The sequence below is a fragment of the Stenella coeruleoalba genome (assembly GCF_951394435.1).
Source record: "Stenella coeruleoalba genome assembly, chromosome: 19".
Classification (NCBI taxonomy): domain Eukaryota; kingdom Metazoa; phylum Chordata; class Mammalia; order Artiodactyla; family Delphinidae; genus Stenella; species Stenella coeruleoalba.
In genome coordinates, this window is record NC_137165.1 from 22,700,470 (window position 1) to 22,720,513 (window position 20,044).

A 20,044-nucleotide genomic window follows, 5' to 3' on the forward strand; every position below is an offset into this window, starting at 1 on the left:
AAGAAGGCTGAGGCTCTGGACTCCAGCCAGGCCTTCAGCAGGCCTCTGAGGCCCAGGTCTTCCTAGTCTCAAGAGGGGCCAAGAGACGCAATGTGTCATTTGAACAAGTGAGTCAGTGGGCGGTGAGCGAATGAATGACCGCTCGAGGGGATGTATGCCGGCCACCGGGCCCTGTTTGACTGTCCAGGCTCAGCTTACCTGACCCTGGTTACCAGGGAATGCCACTCTGGGCCCTCCTTTTCATCCCCCTCCCTCACTGTGACCTCACCACCTGCCCCATTATGACCCAGTCTGGCTCCCAGTTAAAACTGGAGGGCAGGGGGCCCAGGCAGTCCTGGGACCAACGGCCATGGGTGAGCGAAACTACTACCGAGCCGAGCCGTTCACTGGCCCCATCCCCAGGAAATGCCAGGAGCAAGGATACTCAATTCTTCTGAGCCCGGTCAGCTTCATCTTGCTCAACGTGGGGATCAACGTGGTGACTATGGTCAGGGCAGGATCTGTGCAGCGCGGTTGGGGGAGCCCTGGGGTCTTGAAGGGGCTGAGGTGGGAGGGCTGCTGGGGTGTGACCGGACAAGGGTTGGATTTCAGGGCTCACCCTGCTCCCGGCCTCCCCCCTCCCCTTCTTCCCTCAACTCTGGAGGCATCTGAAGAGATTCTTGCGGGCACTTTTCAATCGTATTTTCCACAAAGGTGAGTGGGCGCCGGCGTGGGTTCAGGGGATGTGGGCCTGTCCCCTTTCTTCTATCCCTGCCTTGATTCTCAGCCCCTCAGGAACCCAGGCCCTGACCCATCTCGCCTTTCCCCACAGACAAGCAAGCCAGCTGTGTAAGGCAGCGATCGCATGTGCATGCGCTGCTCCGTGGATCCCAAGAACCTGTGCTCAAGAGTTTCTTCCCGCTTCTGCCATCGCCCAAGCTTCCTGCTCGGGCAGGCAAACCACCTTGACTACTGCCTGCAGCGGGGCCCGGCGGGGGCGGAGCCGGCGGCCCCCGCCGCGGGCGAGTAAAGGAGAAGGCGGGCGGAGCGGGAGGCAAAAAGCCTACAGCACCCGGTATTCCCAGGCGGTCTCCCATCCAAGTACTAACCAGGCCCGACCCTGCTTAGCTTCCGAGATCAGACGAGATCGGGCGCGTTCAGGGTGGTATGGCCGTAGACGGGGGCGGGGGCCGCGGGCTGCCTCTTGAGCCGCAGTTTCGCTGGCGCTGGCGCCTTAACGCCAGCCTGGCGACCGGCCCGCCCCGGCAGGGCCCCCTCGCCCGCCCAGGAAGGGGGAACGGAGGTCTCGGGTATCGGGCGGCGGCGGAGGGTTTGGCGACCACCTCCCAGCCCAGGGCGGCCGTGACCCGGCAAACCCTTCGGCGCTTGGCGCCCCGCCCAACATCCCGCACGTCGCCCACAGGGACGTGGCCCCGGAGGCTTCAGGGCCCGGGGCCCGCGGTCCCTTGGGCATCGGCCCTGCCCGCCCACGCGGCGCTAGGCGCAGCCCGGCCGCAGCCCGGGCCGGCCCTCCTGCCCGACAGCAGCTGGCCCGAAGCCACTGGGAGCCACCATTGAGTCGCCAGGGCCCCTCAGCCCCGGCAAGGCCACCCTTGCCCCCACACCCCCCGCCGAGCTCAGGACCCCGCCCCTGGTGGCCGGCAGGCCCGGGGAAGCGGCCCCTGCGCTCGATCCCGCTCCCGCACCCGGCCGCGGTGACACGCCAGAGGGGCGGGGTGGGGGGGGGGGGCTTTTGTCGGAGGGAGCTGTGGAGGGACACACCGGCACACAGGTGGCGGCGCCGGGGCTGGGCGCCGGTGGGGGCGGCCAGGTGCAGGTCGAGGGGCTCGCGGGCCGAAAGGACGGCAGCTGGGCCCGCGGCGGAGTCTGGGTCCGGGCCGGCCACCCCGGGAGCTTCTGGGGTGCGGCTGCCTTCCAGGGCCGCCTTCTGGCCGCCTGGCCGGCCGGGCCGGCGGGGAGAGCCCCCGCCGGCGCGCGCCGTGGTGGGAGGGGCCTGAGGAGGTGGGGCCTGCAGCGGGGCCCGGCGGGGGCGGAGCCGGCGGCCCCCGCCGCGGGCGAGTAAAGGAGAAGGCGGGCGGAGCGGGAGGCAAAAAGCCTACAGCACCCGGTATTCCCAGGCGGTCTCCCATCCAAGTACTAACCAGGCCCGACCCTGCTTAGCTTCCGAGATCAGACGACATCGGGCGCGATCAGGGTGGTATGGCCGTAGACGGGGTCGGGGGCCGCGGGCTGCCTCTTGAGCCGCAGTTTCGCTGGCGCTGGCGCCTTAACGCCAGCCTGGCGGCCGGCCCGCCCCGGCAGGGCCCCCTCGCCCGCCCAGGCAGGGGGAACGGAGGTCTCGGGTATCGGGCGGCGGCGGAGGGTTTGGCGACCACCTCCCAGCCCAGGGCGGCCGTGACCCGGCAAACCCTTCGGCGCTTGGCGCCCCGCCCAACATCCCGCACGTCGCCCACAGGGACGTGGCCCCGGAGGCTTCAGGGCCCGGGGCCCGCGGTCCCTTGGGCATCGGCCCTGCCCGCCCACGCGGCGCTAGGCGCAGCCCGGCCGCAGCCCGGGCCGGCCCTCCTGCCCGACAGCAGCTGGCCCGAAGCCACTGGGAGCCACCATTGAGTCGCCACGGCCCCTCAGCCCCGGCAAGGCCACCCCTGCCCCACACCCCCCGCCGAGCTCAGGACCCCGCCCCTGGTGGCCGGCAGGCCCGGGGAAGCGGCCCCTGCCCTCGATCCCGCTCCCGCACCCGGCCGCGGTGACACGCCAGAGGGGCGGGGCGGGGGGGGGCTTTTGTCGGAGGGAGCTGTGGAGGGACACACCGGCACACAGGTGGCGGCGCCGGGGCTGGGCGCCGGTGGGGGCGGCCAGGTGCAGGTCGAGGGGCTCGCGGGCCGAAAGGACGGCAGCTGGGCCCGCGGCGGAGTCTGGGTCTGGAGGGCTCTGAGCCTCCATCCGCTCTGGTGCCTCGGGGCTACCGGCCCGAAGCCTGGTAGCGCGACACCCCACCGGCCCACAGACGTAGCCTCCCCAGCTGTGCTCACAGCGAGTCCAACCGCAGCCTGCACCCCTCCACGGGACACTTGGATTACTCCCGCAATCCCCACGAGGTGCGGCACCCGGCGGCCGAATGGGCTGAGATCCTGCCCTTGCGGCGCCCTGTGGCCACCTCCGCCTCCCTCACGGTACTGGCCGAGGCCTCGGACCAGCGGGCCCCGGCTCCCAGCTCAGCGCTGCTCCTCCGCCCCTCTCACCTCCTGCCCGACGTCCAGGCTACCGAGCACCCTCCACCCCCGCCCACCTTCATGCCACTCAGCCGGAACCCAGGAGGCAATGCCAACTACCAGGTGTATGACAGTCTGGTGCTGAAGCGGCAACCGCAGGAGGACCAAGCGCGGGCCAACTCGCTGCTACCTTCCACCTCGGCCTCCAGGCCCTCTCTGCACGGGAGCCAGACTGGGAAAATGAACTTACCAGCAGCAAATGGGGGCGGGGGCAGGGGCAGGGGGCGGCAGGGCATGGAGAGAGGAATAAAGAGCGCCAGAGTCCAGGAAACATTGGTGGTCTGTGGCTTGGAAGCGCCACTCCTTCTGCCAGCCTGGGTCCCTGCGCTTGGCTTCCTGCAATAAGAAGCCAGTGTCCCCTTCTTGGCCTGAGGGTCCCTTTGGTTTAGTGGCCACAGTTCTGCCAGCAGGCCCCTCCTGGTCCTATACCATGCACTAAGTACATCTGCAGCTGCAGACTCCAAACCCCTGGTCTCTGGGCACCTCCTCTGTGTCTCAGCTGTCCCTGTCCACAGAGAGCCTCATACAAGAAGCTGCTTCCAAACTGGGAGGTTCCACATCTGGGCAGGTCCAGCTCCAGGCCCAGTGAAGGGCATGAAGAAGGCTGAGGCTCTGGACTCCAGCCAGGCCTTCAGCAGGCCTCTGAGGCCCAGGTCTTCCTAGTCTCAAGAGGGGCCAAGAGACGCAATGTGTCATTTGAACAAGTGAGTCAGTGGGCGGTGAGCGAATGAATGACCGCTCGAGGGGATGTATGCCGGCCACCGGGCCCTGTTTGACTGTCCAGGCTCAGCTTACCTGACCCTGGTTACCAGGGAATGCCACTCTGGGCCCTCCTTTTCATCCCCCTCCCTCACTGTGACCTCACCACCTGCCCCATTATGACCCAGTCTGGCTCCCAGTTAAAACTGGAGGGCAGGGGGCCCAGGCAGTCCTGGGACCAACGGCCATGGGTGAGCGAAACTACTACCGAGCCGAGCCGTTCACTGGCCCCATCCCCAGGAAATGCCAGGAGCAAGGATACTCAATTCTTCTGAGCCCGGTCAGCTTCATCTTGCTCAACGTGGGGATCAACGTGGTGACTATGGTCAGGGCAGGATCTGTGCAGCGCGGTTGGGGGAGCCCTGGGGTCTTGAAGGGGCTGAGGTGGGAGGGCTGCTGGGGTGTGACCGGACAAGGGTTGGATTTCAGGGCTCACCCTGCTCCCGGCCTCCCCCCTCCCCTTCTTCCCTCAACTCTGGAGGCATCTGAAGAGATTCTTGCGGGCACTTTTCAATCGTATTTTCCACAAAGGTGAGTGGGCGCCGGCGTGGGTTCAGGGGATGTGGGCCTGTCCCCTTTCTTCTATCCCTGCCTTGATTCTCAGCCCCTCAGGAACCCAGGCCCTGACCCATCTCGCCTTTCCCCACAGACAAGCAAGCCAGCTGTGTAAGGCAGCCATCGCATGTGCATGCGCTGCTCCGTGGATCCCAAGAACCTGTGCTCAAGAGTTTCTTCCCGCTTCTGCCATCGCCCAAGCTTCCTGCTCGGGCAGGCAAACCACCTTGACTACTGCCTGCAGCGGGGCCCGGCGGGGGCGGAGCCGGCGGCCCCCGCCGCGGGCGAGTAAAGGAGAAGGCGGGCGGAGCGGGAGGCAAAAAGCCTACAGCACCCGGTATTCCCAGGCGGTCTCCCATCCAAGTACTAACCAGGCCCGACCCTGCTTAGCTTCCGAGATCAGACGAGATCGGGCGCGTTCAGGGTGGTATGGCCGTAGACGGGGGCGGGGGCCGCGGGCTGCCTCTTGAGCCGCAGTTTCGCTGGCGCTGGCGCCTTAACGCCAGCCTGGCGACCGGCCCGCCCCGGCAGGGCCCCCTCGCCCGCCCAGGCAGGGGGAACGGAGGTCTCGGGTATCGGGCGGCGGCGGAGGGTTTGGCGACCACCTCCCAGCCCAGGGCGGCCGTGACCCGGCAAACCCTTCGGCGCTTGGCGCCCCGCCCAACATCCCGCACGTCGCCCACAGGGACGTGGCCCCGGAGGCTTCAGGGCCCGGGGCCCGCGGTCCCTTGGGCATCGGCCCTGCCCGCCCACGCGGCGCTAGGCGCAGCCCGGCCGCAGCCCGGGCCGGCCCTCCTGCCCGACAGCAGCTGGCCCGAAGCCACTGGGAGCCACCGTTGAGTCGCCACGGCCCCTCAGCCCCGGCAAGGCCACCCCTGCCCCACACCCCCCGCCGAGCTCAGGACCCCGCCCCTGGTGGCCGGCAGGCCCGGGGAAGCGGCCCCTGCCCTCGATCCCGCTCCCGCACCCGGCCGCGGTGACACGCCAGAGGGGCGGGGTGGGGGGGGGCTTTTGTCGGAGGGAGCTGTGGAGGGACACACCGGCACACAGGTGGCGGCGCCGGGGCTGGGCGCCGGTGTGGGCGGCCAGGTGCAGGTCGAGGGGCTCGTGGGCCGAAAGGACGGCAACTGGGCCCGCGGCGGAGTCTGGGTCTGGAGGGCTCTGAGCCTCCATCCGCTCTGGTGCCTCGGGGCTACCGGCCCGAAGCCTGGTAGCGCGACACCCCACCGGCCCACAGAGGTAGCCTCCCCAGCTGTGCTCACAGCGAGTCCAACCGCAGCCTGCACCCCTCCACGGGACACTTGGATTACTCCCGCGATCCCCACGAGGTGCGGCACCCGGCGGCCGAATGGGCTGAGATCCTGCCCTTGCGGCGCCCTGTGGCCACCTCCGCCTCCCTCACGGTACTGGCCGAGGCCTCGGACCAGCGGGCCCCGGCTCCCAGCTCAGCGCTGCTCCTCCGCCCCTCTCACCTCCTGCCCGACGTCCAGGCTACCGAGCACCCTCCACCCCCGCCCACCTTCATGCCACTCAGCCGGAACCCAGGAGGCAATGCCAACTACCAGGTGTATGACAGTCTGGTGCTGAAGCGGCAACCGCAGGAGGACCAAGCGCGGGCCAACTCGCTGCTGCCTTCCACCTCGGCCTCCAGGCCCTCTCTGCACGGGAGCCAGACTGGGAAAATGAACTTACCAGCAGCAAATGGGGGCGGGGGCAGGGGCAGGGGGCGGCAGGGCATGGAGAGAGGAATAAAGAGCGCCAGAGTCCAGGAAACATTGGTGGTCTGTGGCTTGGAAGCGCCACTCCTTCTGCCAGCCTGGGTCCCTGCGCTTGGCTTCCTGCAATAAGAAGCCAGTGTCCCCTTCTTGGCCTGAGGGTCCCTTTGGTTTAGTGGCCACAGTTCTGCCAGCAGGCCCCTCCTGGTCCTATACCATGCACTAAGTACATCTGCAGCTGCAGACTCCAAACCCCTGGTCTCTGGGCACCTCCTCTGTGTCTCAGCTGTCCCTGTCCACAGAGAGCCTCATACAAGAAGCTGCTTCCAAACTGGGAGGTTCCACATCTGGGCAGGTCCAGCTCCAGGCCCAGTGAAGGGCATGAAGAAGGCTGAGGCTCTGGACTCCAGCCAGGCCTTCAGCAGGCCTCTGAGGCCCAGGTCTTCCTAGTCTCAAGAGGGGCCAAGAGACGCAATGTGTCATTTGAACAAGTGAGTCAGTGGGCGGTGAGCGAATGAATGACCGCTCGAGGGGATGTATGCCGGCCACCGGGCCCTGTTTGACTGTCCAGGCTCAGCTTACCTGACCCTGGTTACCAGGGAATGCCACTCTGGGCCCTCCTTTTCATCCCCCTCCCTCACTGTGACCTCACCACCTGCCCCATTATGACCCAGTCTGGCTCCCAGTTAAAACTGGAGGGCAGGGGGCCCAGGCAGTCCTGGGACCAACGGCCATGGGTGAGCGAAACTACTACCGAGCCGAGCCGTTCACTGGCCCCATCCCCAGGAAATGCCAGGAGCAAGGATACTCAATTCTTCTGAGCCCGGTCAGCTTCATCTTGCTCAACGTGGGGATCAACGTGGTGACTATGGTCAGGGCAGGATCTGTGCAGCGCGGTTGGGGGAGCCCTGGGGTCTTGAAGGGGCTGAGGTGGGAGGGCTGCTGGGGTGTGACCGGACAAGGGTTGGATTTCAGGGCTCACCCTGCTCCCGGCCTCCCCCCTCCCCTTCTTCCCTCAACTCTGGAGGCATCTGAAGAGATTCTTGCGGGCACTTTTCAATCGTATTTTCCACAAAGGTGAGTGGGCGCCGGCGTGGGTTCAGGGGATGTGGGCCTGTCCCCTTTCTTCTATCCCTGCCTTGATTCTCAGCCCCTCAGGAACCCAGGCCCTGACCCATCTCGCCTTTCCCCACAGACAAGCAAGCCAGCTGTGTAAGGCAGCCATCGCATGTGCATGCGCTGCTCCGTGGATCCCAAGAACCTGTGCTCAAGAGTTTCTTCCCGCTTCTGCCATCGCCCAAGCTTCCTGCTCGGGCAGGCAAACCACCTTGACTACTGCCTGCAGCGGGGCCCGGCGGGGGCGGAGCCGGCGGCCCCCGCCGCGGGCGAGTAAAGGAGAAGGCGGGCGGAGCGGGAGGCAAAAAGCCTACAGCACCCGGTATTCCCAGGCGGTCTCCCATCCAAGTACTAACCAGGCCCGACCCTGCTTAGCTTCCGAGATCAGACGAGATCGGGCGCGTTCAGGGTGGTATGGCCGTAGACGGGGGCGGGGGCCGCGGGCTGCCTCTTGAGCCGCAGTTTCGCTGGCGCTGGCGCCTTAACGCCAGCCTGGCGACCGGCCCGCCCCGGCAGGGCCCCCTCGCCCGCCCAGGAAGGGGGAACGGAGGTCTCGGGTATCGGGCGGCGGCGGAGGGTTTGGCGACCACCTCCCAGCCCAGGGCGGCCGTGACCCGGCAAACCCTTCGGCGCTTGGCGCCCCGCCCAACATCCCGCACGTCGCCCACAGGGACGTGGCCCCGGAGGCTTCAGGGCCCGGGGCCCGCGGTCCCTTGGGCATCGGCCCTGCCCGCCCACGCGGCGCTAGGCGCAGCCCGGCCGCAGCCCGGGCCGGCCCTCCTGCCCGACAGCAGCTGGCCCGAAGCCACTGGGAGCCACCATTGAGTCGCCAGGGCCCCTCAGCCCCGGCAAGGCCACCCTTGCCCCCACACCCCCCGCCGAGCTCAGGACCCCGCCCCTGGTGGCCGGCAGGCCCGGGGAAGCGGCCCCTGCGCTCGATCCCGCTCCCGCACCCGGCCGCGGTGACACGCCAGAGGGGCGGGGTGGGGGGGGGGGGCTTTTGTCGGAGGGAGCTGTGGAGGGACACACCGGCACACAGGTGGCGGCGCCGGGGCTGGGCGCCGGTGGGGGCGGCCAGGTGCAGGTCGAGGGGCTCGCGGGCCGAAAGGACGGCAGCTGGGCCCGCGGCGGAGTCTGGGTCCGGGCCGGCCACCCCGGGAGCTTCTGGGGTGCGGCTGCCTTCCAGGGCCGCCTTCTGGCCGCCTGGCCGGCCGGGCCGGCGGGGAGAGCCCCCGCCGGCGCGCGCCGTGGTGGGAGGGGCCTGAGGAGGTGGGGCCTGCAGCGGGGCCCGGCGGGGGCGGAGCCGGCGGCCCCCGCCGCGGGCGAGTAAAGGAGAAGGCGGGCGGAGCGGGAGGCAAAAAGCCTACAGCACCCGGTATTCCCAGGCGGTCTCCCATCCAAGTACTAACCAGGCCCGACCCTGCTTAGCTTCCGAGATCAGACGACATCGGGCGCGATCAGGGTGGTATGGCCGTAGACGGGGTCGGGGGCCGCGGGCTGCCTCTTGAGCCGCAGTTTCGCTGGCGCTGGCGCCTTAACGCCAGCCTGGCGGCCGGCCCGCCCCGGCAGGGCCCCCTCGCCCGCCCAGGCAGGGGGAACGGAGGTCTCGGGTATCGGGCGGCGGCGGAGGGTTTGGCGACCACCTCCCAGCCCAGGGCGGCCGTGACCCGGCAAACCCTTCGGCGCTTGGCGCCCCGCCCAACATCCCGCACGTCGCCCACAGGGACGTGGCCCCGGAGGCTTCAGGGCCCGGGGCCCGCGGTCCCTTGGGCATCGGCCCTGCCCGCCCACGCGGCGCTAGGCGCAGCCCGGCCGCAGCCCGGGCCGGCCCTCCTGCCCGACAGCAGCTGGCCCGAAGCCACTGGGAGCCACCATTGAGTCGCCACGGCCCCTCAGCCCCGGCAAGGCCACCCCTGCCCCACACCCCCCGCCGAGCTCAGGACCCCGCCCCTGGTGGCCGGCAGGCCCGGGGAAGCGGCCCCTGCCCTCGATCCCGCTCCCGCACCCGGCCGCGGTGACACGCCAGAGGGGCGGGGCGGGGGGGGGCTTTTGTCGGAGGGAGCTGTGGAGGGACACACCGGCACACAGGTGGCGGCGCCGGGGCTGGGCGCCGGTGGGGGCGGCCAGGTGCAGGTCGAGGGGCTCGCGGGCCGAAAGGACGGCAGCTGGGCCCGCGGCGGAGTCTGGGTCTGGAGGGCTCTGAGCCTCCATCCGCTCTGGTGCCTCGGGGCTACCGGCCCGAAGCCTGGTAGCGCGACACCCCACCGGCCCACAGACGTAGCCTCCCCAGCTGTGCTCACAGCGAGTCCAACCGCAGCCTGCACCCCTCCACGGGACACTTGGATTACTCCCGCAATCCCCACGAGGTGCGGCACTCGGCGGCCGAATGGGCTGAGATCCTGCCCTTGCGGCGCCCTGTGGCCACCTCCGCCTCCCTCACGGTACTGGCCGAGGCCTCGGACCAGCGGGCCCCGGCTCCCAGCTCAGCGCTGCTCCTCCGCCCCTCTCACCTCCTGCCCGACGTCCAGGCTACCGAGCACCCTCCACCCCCGCCCACCTTCATGCCACTCAGCCGGAACCCAGGAGGCAATGCCAACTACCAGGTGTATGACAGTCTGGTGCTGAAGCGGCAACCGCAGGAGGACCAAGCGCGGGCCAACTCGCTGCTACCTTCCACCTCGGCCTCCAGGCCCTCTCTGCACGGGAGCCAGACTGGGAAAATGAACTTACCAGCAGCAAATGGGGGCGGGGGCAGGGGCAGGGGGCGGCAGGGCATGGAGAGAGGAATAAAGAGCGCCAGAGTCCAGGAAACATTGGTGGTCTGTGGCTTGGAAGCGCCACTCCTTCTGCCAGCCTGGGTCCCTGCGCTTGGCTTCCTGCAATAAGAAGCCAGTGTCCCCTTCTTGGCCTGAGGGTCCCTTTGGTTTAGTGGCCACAGTTCTGCCAGCAGGCCCCTCCTGGTCCTATACCATGCACTAAGTACATCTGCAGCTGCAGACTCCAAACCCCTGGTCTCTGGGCACCTCCTCTGTGTCTCAGCTGTCCCTGTCCACAGAGAGCCTCATACAAGAAGCTGCTTCCAAACTGGGAGGTTCCACATCTGGGCAGGTCCAGCTCCAGGCCCAGTGAAGGGCATGAAGAAGGCTGAGGCTCTGGACTCCAGCCAGGCCTTCAGCAGGCCTCTGAGGCCCAGGTCTTCCTAGTCTCAAGAGGGGCCAAGAGACGCAATGTGTCATTTGAACAAGTGAGTCAGTGGGCGGTGAGCGAATGAATGACCGCTCGAGGGGATGTATGCCGGCCACCGGGCCCTGTTTGACTGTCCAGGCTCAGCTTACCTGACCCTGGTTACCAGGGAATGCCACTCTGGGCCCTCCTTTTCATCCCCCTCCCTCACTGTGACCTCACCACCTGCCCCATTATGACCCAGTCTGGCTCCCAGTTAAAACTGGAGGGCAGGGGGCCCAGGCAGTCCTGGGACCAACGGCCATGGGTGAGCGAAACTACTACCGAGCCGAGCCGTTCACTGGCCCCATCCCCAGGAAATGCCAGGAGCAAGGATACTCAATTCTTCTGAGCCCGGTCAGCTTCATCTTGCTCAACGTGGGGATCAACGTGGTGACTATGGTCAGGGCAGGATCTGTGCAGCGCGGTTGGGGGAGCCCTGGGGTCTTGAAGGGGCTGAGGTGGGAGGGCTGCTGGGGTGTGACCGGACAAGGGTTGGATTTCAGGGCTCACCCTGCTCCCGGCCTCCCCCCTCCCCTTCTTCCCTCAACTCTGGAGGCATCTGAAGAGATTCTTGCGGGCACTTTTCAATCGTATTTTCCACAAAGGTGAGTGGGCGCCGGCGTGGGTTCAGGGGATGTGGGCCTGTCCCCTTTCTTCTATCCCTGCCTTGATTCTCAGCCCCTCAGGAACCCAGGCCCTGACCCATCTCGCCTTTCCCCACAGACAAGCAAGCCAGCTGTGTAAGGCAGCCATCGCATGTGCATGCGCTGCTCCGTGGATCCCAAGAACCTGTGCTCAAGAGTTTCTTCCCGCTTCTGCCATCGCCCAAGCTTCCTGCTCGGGCAGGCAAACCACCTTGACTACTGCCTGCAGCGGGGCCCGGCGGGGGCGGAGCCGGCGGCCCCCGCCGCGGGCGAGTAAAGGAGAAGGCGGGCGGAGCGGGAGGCAAAAAGCCTACAGCACCCGGTATTCCCAGGCGGTCTCCCATCCAAGTACTAACCAGGCCCGACCCTGCTTAGCTTCTGAGATCAGACGAGATCGGGCGCGTTCAGGGTGGTATGGCCGTAGACGGGGGCGGGGGCCGCGGGCTGCCTCTTGAGCCGCAGTTTCGCTGGCGCTGGCGCCTTAACGCCAGCCTGGCGACCGGCCCGCCCCGGCAGGGCCCCCTCGCCCGCCCAGGCAGGGGGAACGGAGGTCTCGGGTATCGGGCGGCGGCGGAGGGTTTGGCGACCACCTCCCAGCCCAGGGCGGCCGTGACCCGGCAAACCCTTCGGCGCTTGGCGCCCCGCCCAACATCCCGCACGTCGCCCACAGGGACGTGGCCCCGGAGGCTTCAGGGCCCGGGGCCCGCGGTCCCTTGGGCATCGGCCCTGCCCGCCCACGCGGCGCTAGGCGCAGCCCGGCCGCAGCCCGGGCCGGCCCTCCTGCCCGACAGCAGCTGGCCCGAAGCCACTGGGAGCCACCGTTGAGTCGCCACGGCCCCTCAGCCCCGGCAAGGCCACCCCTGCCCCACACCCCCCGCCGAGCTCAGGACCCCGCCCCTGGTGGCCGGCAGGCCCGGGGAAGCGGCCCCTGCCCTCGATCCCGCTCCCGCACCCGGCCGCGGTGACACGCCAGAGGGGCGGGGTGGGGGGGGGCTTTTGTCGGAGGGAGCTGTGGAGGGACACACCGGCACACAGGTGGCGGCGCCGGGGCTGGGCGCCGGTGTGGGCGGCCAGGTGCAGGTCGAGGGGCTCGTGGGCCGAAAGGACGGCAACTGGGCCCGCGGCGGAGTCTGGGTCTGGAGGGCTCTGAGCCTCCATCCGCTCTGGTGCCTCGGGGCTACCGGCCCGAAGCCTGGTAGCGCGACACCCCACCGGCCCACAGAGGTAGCCTCCCCAGCTGTGCTCACAGCGAGTCCAACCGCAGCCTGCACCCCTCCACGGGACACTTGGATTACTCCCGCGATCCCCACGAGGTGCGGCACCCGGCGGCCGAATGGGCTGAGATCCTGCCCTTGCGGCGCCCTGTGGCCACCTCCGCCTCCCTCACGGTACTGGCCGAGGCCTCGGACCAGCGGGCCCCGGCTCCCAGCTCAGCGCTGCTCCTCCGCCCCTCTCACCTCCTGCCCGACGTCCAGGCTACCGAGCACCCTCCACCCCCGCCCACCTTCATGCCACTCAGCCGGAACCCAGGAGGCAATGCCAACTACCAGGTGTATGACAGTCTGGTGCTGAAGCGGCAACCGCAGGAGGACCAAGCGCGGGCCAACTCGCTGCTGCCTTCCACCTCGGCCTCCAGGCCCTCTCTGCACGGGAGCCAGACTGGGAAAATGAACTTACCAGCAGCAAATGGGGGCGGGGGCAGGGGCAGGGGGCGGCAGGGCATGGAGAGAGGAATAAAGAGCGCCAGAGTCCAGGAAACATTGGTGGTCTGTGGCTTGGAAGCGCCACTCCTTCTGCCAGCCTGGGTCCCTGCGCTTGGCTTCCTGCAATAAGAAGCCAGTGTCCCCTTCTTGGCCTGAGGGTCCCTTTGGTTTAGTGGCCACAGTTCTGCCAGCAGGCCCCTCCTGGTCCTATACCATGCACTAAGTACATCTGCAGCTGCAGACTCCAAACCCCTGGTCTCTGGGCACCTCCTCTGTGTCTCAGCTGTCCCTGTCCACAGAGAGCCTCATACAAGAAGCTGCTTCCAAACTGGGAGGTTCCACATCTGGGCAGGTCCAGCTCCAGGCCCAGTGAAGGGCATGAAGAAGGCTGAGGCTCTGGACTCCAGCCAGGCCTTCAGCAGGCCTCTGAGGCCCAGGTCTTCCTAGTCTCAAGAGGGGCCAAGAGACGCAATGTGTCATTTGAACAAGTGAGTCAGTGGGCGGTGAGCGAATGAATGACCGCTCGAGGGGATGTATGCCGGCCACCGGGCCCTGTTTGACTGTCCAGGCTCAGCTTACCTGACCCTGGTTACCAGGGAATGCCACTCTGGGCCCTCCTTTTCATCCCCCTCCCTCACTGTGACCTCACCACCTGCCCCATTATGACCCAGTCTGGCTCCCAGTTAAAACTGGAGGGCAGGGGGCCCAGGCAGTCCTGGGACCAACGGCCATGGGTGAGCGAAACTACTACCGAGCCGAGCCGTTCACTGGCCCCATCCCCAGGAAATGCCAGGAGCAAGGATACTCAATTCTTCTGAGCCCGGTCAGCTTCATCTTGCTCAACGTGGGGATCAACGTGGTGACTATGGTCAGGGCAGGATCTGTGCAGCGCGGTTGGGGGAGCCCTGGGGTCTTGAAGGGGCTGAGGTGGGAGGGCTGCTGGGGTGTGACCGGACAAGGGTTGGATTTCAGGGCTCACCCTGCTCCCGGCCTCCCCCCTCCCCTTCTTCCCTCAACTCTGGAGGCATCTGAAGAGATTCTTGCGGGCACTTTTCAATCGTATTTTCCACAAAGGTGAGTGGGCGCCGGCGTGGGTTCAGGGGATGTGGGCCTGTCCCCTTTCTTCTATCCCTGCCTTGATTCTCAGCCCCTCAGGAACCCAGGCCCTGACCCATCTCGCCTTTCCCCACAGACAAGCAAGCCAGCTGTGTAAGGCAGCCATCGCATGTGCATGCGCTGCTCCGTGGATCCCAAGAACCTGTGCTCAAGAGTTTCTTCCCGCTTCTGCCATCGCCCAAGCTTCCTGCTCGGGCAGGCAAACCACCTTGACTACTGCCTGCAGCGGGGCCCGGCGGGGGCGGAGCCGGCGGCCCCCGCCGCGGGCGAGTAAAGGAGAAGGCGGGCGGAGCGGGAGGCAAAAAGCCTACAGCACCCGGTATTCCCAGGCGGTCTCCCATCCAAGTACTAACCAGGCCCGACCCTGCTTAGCTTCCGAGATCAGACGAGATCGGGCGCGTTCAGGGTAGTATGGCCGTAGACGGGGGCGGGGGCCGCGGGCTGCCTCTTGAGCCGCAGTTTCGCTGGCGCTGGCGCCTTAACGCCAGCCTGGCGACCGGCCCGCCCCGGCAGGGCCCCCTCGCCCGCCCAGGAAGGGGGAACGGAGGTCTCGGGTATCGGGCGGCGGCGGAGGGTTTGGCGACCACCTCCCAGCCCAGGGCGGCCGTGACCCGGCAAACCCTTCGGCGCTTGGCGCCCCGCCCAACATCCCGCACGTCGCCCACAGGGACGTGGCCCCGGAGGCTTCAGGGCCCGGGGCCCGCGGTCCCTTGGGCATCGGCCCTGCCCGCCCACGCGGCGCTAGGCGCAGCCCGGCCGCAGCCCGGGCCGGCCCTCCTGCCCGACAGCAGCTGGCCCGAAGCCACTGGGAGCCACCATTGAGTCGCCAGGGCCCCTCAGCCCCGGCAAGGCCACCCTTGCCCCCACACCCCCCGCCGAGCTCAGGACCCCGCCCCTGGTGGCCGGCAGGCCCGGGGAAGCGGCCCCTGCGCTCGATCCCGCTCCCGCACCCGGCCGCGGTGACACGCCAGAGGGGCGGGGTGGGGGGGGGGGGCTTTTGTCGGAGGGAGCTGTGGAGGGACACACCGGCACACAGGTGGCGGCGCCGGGGCTGGGCGCCGGTGGGGGCGGCCAGGTGCAGGTCGAGGGGCTCGCGGGCCGAAAGGACGGCAGCTGGGCCCGCGGCGGAGTCTGGGTCCGGGCCGGCCACCCCGGGAGCTTCTGGGGTGCGGCTGCCTTCCAGGGCCGCCTTCTGGCCGCCTGGCCGGCCGGGCCGGCGGGGAGAGCCCCCGCCGGCGCGCGCCGTGGTGGGAGGGGCCTGAGGAGGTGGGGCCTGCAGCGGGGCCCGGCGGGGGCGGAGCCGGCGGCCCCCGCCGCGGGCGAGTAAAGGAGAAGGCGGGCGGAGCGGGAGGCAAAAAGCCTACAGCACCCGGTATTCCCAGGCGGTCTCCCATCCAAGTACTAACCAGGCCCGACCCTGCTTAGCTTCCGAGATCAGACGACATCGGGCGCGATCAGGGTGGTATGGCCGTAGACGGGGTCGGGGGCCGCGGGCTGCCTCTTGAGCCGCAGTTTCGCTGGCGCTGGCGCCTTAACGCCAGCCTGGCGGCCGGCCCGCCCCGGCAGGGCCCCCTCGCCCGCCCAGGCAGGGGGAACGGAGGTCTCGGGTATCGGGCGGCGGCGGAGGGTTTGGCGACCACCTCCCAGCCCAGGGCGGCCGTGACCCGGCAAACCCTTCGGCGCTTGGCGCCCCGCCCAACATCCCGCACGTCGCCCACAGGGACGTGGCCCCGGAGGCTTCAGGGCCCGGGGCCCGCGGTCCCTTGGGCATCGGCCCTGCCCGCCCACGCGGCGCTAGGCGCAGCCCGGCCGCAGCCCGGGCCGGCCCTCCTGCCCGACAGCAGCTGGCCCGAAGCCACTGGGAGCCACCATTGAGTCGCCACGGCCCCTCAGCCCCGGCAAGGCCACCCCTGCCCCACACCCCCCGCCGAGCTCAGGACCCCGCCCCTGGTGGCCGGCAGGCCCGGGGAAGCGGCCCCTGCCCTCGATCCCGCTCCCGCACCCGGCCGCGGTGACACGCCAGAGGGGCGGGGCGGAGGGGGGCTTTTGTCGGAGGGAGCTGTGGAGGGACACACCGGCACACAGGTGGCGGCGCCGGGGCTGGGCGCCGGTGGGGGCGGCCAGGTGCAGGTCGAGGGGCTCGCGGGCCGAAAGGACGGCAGCTGGGCCCGCGGCGGAGTCTGGGTCTGGAGGGCTCTGAGCCTCCATCCGCTCTGGTGCCTCGGGGCTACCGGCCCGAAGCCTGGTAGCGCGACACCCCACCGGCCCACAGACGTAGCCTCCCCAGCTGTGCTCACAGCGAGTCCAACCGCAGCCTGCACCCCTCCACGGGACACTTGGATTACTCCCGCAATCCCCACGAGGTGCGGCACCCGGCGGCCGAATGGGCTGAGATCCTGCCCTTGCGGCGCCCTGTGGCCACCTCCGCCTCCCTCACGGTACTGGCCGAGGCCTCGGACCAGCGGGCCCCGGCTCCCAGCTCAGCGCTGCTCCTCCGCCCCTCTCACCTCCTGCCCGACGTCCAGGCTACCGAGCACCCTCCACCCCCGCCCACCTTCATGCCACTCAGCCGGAACCCAGGAGGCAATGCCAACTACCAGGTGTATGACAGTCTGGTGCTGAAGCGGCAACCGCAGGAGGACCAAGCGCGGGCCAACTCGCTGCTACCTTCCACCTCGGCCTCCAGGCCCTCTCTGCACGGGAGCCAGACTGGGAAAATGAACTTACCAGCAGCAAATGGGGGCGGGGGCAGGGGCAGGGGGCGGCAGGGCATGGAGAGAGGAATAAAGAGCGCCAGAGTCCAGGAAACATTGGTGGTCTGTGGCTTGGAAGCGCCACTCCTTCTGCCAGCCTGGGTCCCTGCGCTTGGCTTCCTGCAATAAGAAGCCAGTGTCCCCTTCTTGGCCTGAGGGTCCCTTTGGTTTAGTGGCCACAGTTCTGCCAGCAGGCCCCTCCTGGTCCTATACCATGCACTAAGTACATCTGCAGCTGCAGACTCCAAACCCCTGGTCTCTGGGCACCTCCTCTGTGTCTCAGCTGTCCCTGTCCACAGAGAGCCTCATACAAGAAGCTGCTTCCAAACTGGGAGGTTCCACATCTGGGCAGGTCCAGCTCCAGGCCCAGTGAAGGGCATGAAGAAGGCTGAGGCTCTGGACTCCAGCCAGGCCTTCAGCAGGCCTCTGAGGCCCAGGTCTTCCTAGTCTCAAGAGGGGCCAAGAGACGCAATGTGTCATTTGAACAAGTGAGTCAGTGGGCGGTGAGCGAATGAATGACCGCTCGAGGGGATGTATGCCGGCCACCGGGCCCTGTTTGACTGTCCAGGCTCAGCTTACCTGACCCTGGTTACCAGGGAATGCCACTCTGGGCCCTCCTTTTCATCCCCCTCCCTCACTGTGACCTCACCACCTGCCCCATTATGACCCAGTCTGGCTCCCAGTTAAAACTGGAGGGCAGGGGGCCCAGGCAGTCCTGGGACCAACGGCCATGGGTGAGCGAAACTACTACCGAGCCGAGCCGTTCACTGGCCCCATCCCCAGGAAATGCCAGGAGCAAGGATACTCAATTCTTCTGAGCCCGGTCAGCTTCATCTTGCTCAACGTGGGGATCAACGTGGTGACTATGGTCAGGGCAGGATCTGTGCAGCGCGGTTGGGGGAGCCCTGGGGTCTTGAAGGGGCTGAGGTGGGAGGGCTGCTGGGGTGTGACCGGACAAGGGTTGGATTTCAGGGCTCACCCTGCTCCCGGCCTCCCCCCTCCCCTTCTTCCCTCAACTCTGGAGGCATCTGAAGAGATTCTTGCGGGCACTTTTCAATCGTATTTTCCACAAAGGTGAGTGGGCGCCGGCGTGGGTTCAGGGGATGTGGGCCTGTCCCCTTTCTTCTATCCCTGCCTTGATTCTCAGCCCCTCAGGAACCCAGGCCCTGACCCATCTCGCCTTTCCCCACAGACAAGCAAGCCAGCTGTGTAAGGCAGCCATCGCATGTGCATGCGCTGCTCCGTGGATCCCAAGAACCTGTGCTCAAGAGTTTCTTCCCGCTTCTGCCATCGCCCAAGCTTCCTGCTCGGGCAGGCAAACCACCTTGACTACTGCCTGCAGCGGGGCCCGGCGGGGGCGGAGCCGGCGGCCCCCGCCGCGGGCGAGTAAAGGAGAAGGCGGGCGGAGCGGGAGGCAAAAAGCCTACAGCACCCGGTATTCCCAGGCGGTCTCCCATCCAAGTACTAACCAGGCCCGACCCTGCTTAGCTTCCGAGATCAGACGAGATCGGGCGCGTTCAGGGTGGTATGGCCGTAGACGGGGGCGGGGGCCGCGGGCTGCCTCTTGAGCCGCAGTTTCGCTGGCGCTGGCGCCTTAACGCCAGCCTGGCGGCCGGCCCGCCCCGGCAGGGCCCCCTCGCCCGCCCAGGCAGGGGGAACGGAGGTCTCGGGTATCGGGCGGCGGCGGAGGGTTTGGCGACCACCTCCCAGCCCAGGGCGGCCGTGACCCGGCAAACCCTTCGGCGCTTGGCGCCCCGCCCAACATCCCGCACGTCGCCCACAGGGACGTGGCCCCGGAGGCTTCAGGGCCCGGGGCCCGCGGTCCCTTGGGCATCGGCCCTGCCCGCCCACGCGGCGCTAGGCGCAGCCCGGCCGCAGCCCGGGCCGGCCCTCCTGCCCGACAGCAGCTGGCCCGAAGCCACTGGGAGCCACCGTTGAGTCGCCACGGCCCCTCAGCCCCGGCAAGGCCACCCCTGCCCCACACCCCCCGCCGAGCTCAGGACCCCGCCCCTGGTGGCCGGCAGGCCCGGGGAAGCGGCCCCTGCCCTCGATCCCGCTCCCGCACCCGGCCGCGGTGACACGCCAGAGGGGCGGGGTGGGGGGGGGCTTTTGTCGGAGGGAGCTGTGGAGGGACACACCGGCACACAGGTGGCGGCGCCGGGGCTGGGCGCCGGTGTGGGCGGCCAGGTGCAGGTCGAGGGGCTCGTGGGCCGAAAGGACGGCAACTGGGCCCGCGGCGGAGTCTGGGTCTGGAGGGCTCTGAGCCTCCATCCGCTCTGGTGCCTCGGGGCTACCGGCCCGAAGCCTGGTAGCGCGACACCCCACCGGCCCACAGAGGTAGCCTCCCCAGCTGTGCTCACAGCGAGTCCAACCGCAGCCTGCACCCCTCCACGGGACACTTGGATTACTCCCGCGATCCCCACGAGGTGCGGCACCCGGCGGCCGAATGGGCTGAGATCCTGCCCTTGCGGCGCCCTGTGGCCACCTCCGCCTCCCTCACGGTACTGGCCGAGGCCTCGGACCAGCGGGCCCCGGCTCCCAGCTCAGCGCTGCTCCTCCGCCCCTCTCACCTCCTGCCCGACGTCCAGGCTACCGAGCACCCTCCACCCCCGCCCACCTTCATGCCACTCAGCCGGAACCCAGGAGGCAATGCCAACTACCAGGTGTATGACAGTCTGGTGCTGAAGCGGCAACCGCAGGAGGACCAAGCGCGGGCCAACTCGCTGCTGCCTTCCACCTCGGCCTCCAGGCCCTCTCTGCACGGGAGCCAGACTGGGAAAATGAACTTACCAGCAGCAAATGGGGGCGGGGGCAGGGGCAGGGGGCGGCAGGGCATGGAGAGAGGAATAAAGAGCGCCAGAGTCCAGGAAACATTGGTGGTCTGTGGCTTGGAAGCGCCACTCCTTCTGCCAGCCTGGGTCCCTGCGCTTGGCTTCCTGCAATAAGAAGCCAGTGTCCCCTTCTTGGCCTGAGGGTCCCTTTGGTTTAGTGGCCACAGTTCTGCCAGCAGGCCCCTCCTGGTCCTATACCATGCACTAAGTACATCTGCAGCTGCAGACTCCAAACCCCTGGTCTCTGGGCACCTCCTCTGTGTCTCAGCTGTCCCTGTCCACAGAGAGCCTCATACAAGAAGCTGCTTCCAAACTGGGAGGTTCCACATCTGGGCAGGTCCAGCTCCAGGCCCAG